Source organism: Grammomys surdaster, unplaced genomic scaffold (genome assembly GCF_004785775.1).
Source record: "Grammomys surdaster isolate TR1022 unplaced genomic scaffold, NIH_TR_1.0 146, whole genome shotgun sequence".
In the NCBI taxonomy this organism is placed as follows: domain Eukaryota; kingdom Metazoa; phylum Chordata; class Mammalia; order Rodentia; family Muridae; genus Grammomys; species Grammomys surdaster.
The window spans coordinates 6986254-6989165 of NW_021604604.1; positions in this window are offsets into that span (position 1 = coordinate 6986254).

Here is a 2912-nt window from a genome sequence, read left to right on the forward strand (position 1 = left end):
TTTGTTTTGTTTTGTTTTGTTTTGTTTTGTTTTGTTTTGTTTTGTTTAACTGTAACAACTGCACCAAGATTCTGCAGCCCAGAAAATCCCAGGGCCCTGCTTCCAGAACTATGCCTTATAAAGTTAACAAAAATGCAGTATACACTTAGAATTGTGCTCAAAATGTTGATCATAAGTGTTCCAGAGGAAAGGGGGAGTGAAGGAGAGAGAAAGAGAAAAGAGAGAAGAGACAAAGAGGAGTAAGGGAGGGGAAGGGAGGAGGGGAGAAGGAAGGGGAGAGGGCAGGAAGTTATAGTTAAATTCATTGAGTGTGGTAGTAGTTTCAGAGGAGTTTACTTATTGTCTCTAAATTCATATCACAAACACATAAACAAGCAAATCTGTGTATCAGTCACAACTCAATTATGTGATTTTCCTTCACAATGGCATTAAGAAGTTTCAATCTCTTTTTCCAGCCAACATCTCTAGTTAATGTCTTTGCTTTTTGTTGTCGTTGTTGTTGATGTTGTTTAATGTCCAATGCATTGTGAAAAAGCTTAAAGCCCCCTCCCCCTTTTTAAATCATAGCCTTTCTTCCCCTCCTCCTCCTCCTCCTCCTCCTCCTCCTCCTCCTCCTCCTCCTCCTCCTCCTCCTTCTTCTTCTTCTTCTTCTTCTTCTTCTTCTTTTCTGAGACTGGGTCTCACTAGCCTTGGCTGCTGGCCTGGAATTCACTCTGTAGACATAGCTGACCTCAAGCTCACAGAGATCCATCTGCCTCTGCCTTTCCCTCCTGAGTGCTAGGATCAAAGGTGTACACTATACAACCATGCTCAGGAAGAAGTCACTTCTTAATGAAAGCCAAAATTTTGCTTCAAGGTATGATAAAACTAAACCAGTCAAATCTGTTGGATTATATAGAATAAAACTACAAAGACAGGTGTGACAGTTCACACCAGTAATCCCAGTTCTCAGATGACTGAGGCAAGGGTATCATTTGTACAACCAGTTTGAGATCTGTAGCAAAGCCATAACTGAAAAGTTAAATACATATAAACATGCATACATATATAACATATATGCATATACACATACAAACATATATGAAGGAGCCACTCTATTGTTTTAAGTATAATTCGTATACCTTCTAACACATAAGATTCTTCTATTTGTGATGAGGCTATCTTAAGGCAGTTTCTAGAAAGAATGCATAGTCTTAAAATATACTCTGAGCCTTTGGTGTTGGAGCTGTTTTGCAGACGTATCCATTAAGAATGGGCTCCATGATTAAAGCCACAGATCAGGGAGTCTACTATAAAGCCATGTTTCCTAGGAATGTGAGAAGCTACACACACAAGATCACACTAACATGACTGAGATGAGCAAAGACAACAACAGACATGTTAATGTGGACAGGAGAAAACCCATGAGGCCTCAATCCTACACAAAGAACTACGGGCAACACAGGATTCCTAAGAGCAGGAAAAATGGTTTTCCCTAAGAAGAGCAGAGCATGCCAATTGTTTATCCAATCCTAAATGGTCAGCCCTGAGAACATGCATACAAGTAACATTATACAATGGAGTAGCTTGTATTTAGAACACACACACACACAACCACATTAGTGGAAAATTAGTAGTGGGAAAAGGGAAAATGAATCTGAAAGAGAGCGAGAAGAGGTATATGAGAGGGTTTGGAGGAAGGAAAAGAATGGGGGAAGCGACACAATTATATCATAATCTCAAAAATAAAAGGAAAAATAGAATTCACACCCACTATGATGATTGATTTGTCATCCTGTCAAGTCAGTTTAATTCAAATAAAACCTCTCTTGAGTGAAATACTTAACATTTTCCCTCAAAATGGATTTAATTAGCTCTGTTGACATTTTTCTGCATATTATCCACAAAAATAAGAGACTTGAGACATTATAAAACTATAGATCTGAAGATGAAACAGTGTTTGAATTCAGCTTCGCAAGTAAATGCCACCTGCCCGCGAGAGCCATTTGAAAGTGTGCAGCTGTTACTGACTTTGAACTGCGCCTGTGTTTTTCAGGAAACATTAGAACAGTAAGTCATTTGCCTGGAAAAAAAAAAATAAGAAATTCCCTTCCTCTCTTACGGGTTTCAAACCTAGTCTTTTTTTCAAAAGAAAAAAAAAAAAAAAACTCGGCTTTTAAAAACAATTTGCAATTGTTCCCAAAGGAATCTGAGGGAGGGTGTGGAGAGGAAAAGACTATTGTTTCTGCCTTGACTATTATTGTACTTATCCCACATAACCTGTTAGAAGGACTTTTGGGAGCATTCTCAGTAAACAAGTGCAAACTCTATTGAGGAATAAACTTTTGAAAGTTCAGTTCAGTTAAGGCATCTTCTCGTTGTTAGACCACAAACTGTAAGCATATTCTATATCCTACATATTCCTAGATAGATGCAGCAGTTTAGATATGAAATTGCCCCAGCAGGCTCCTGTGTTTGAACTGTTGGTCACTGTGGTGGTTTGAATGAGAATGGCCACCATAAGCTCATATATTTGAATGATTCTCAGATGGTGAAATTATTTGGGGAAAGATTAGGACAACAGTTCACAACCTGTGAGTCACAACCCCACAAAAGACTACAAGAAAACACATTATAATTCATAACAATAGCAAAATTACAGTTATAAAGCAGCAACAAAAAAAATTAAGGTTGGGGGTCACTACAACATAGGGAACTGTATTAAGGGGTTGCAGTATTAGGAAGGCTGAGAAGCACTGAATCAGGAGATGTCAACTTGTTGGAGGAGGTATGTCCCTGAGGGCTTTAAGGTTTCAAAAATCCATGTCAGGCTCTGTCTGTCTGTCTGTCTGTCACTATCTATCATCTATCTATCATCTATTTATCATCTATCTATCTATCTATCTATCTATCTATCTATCTATCTATCTATC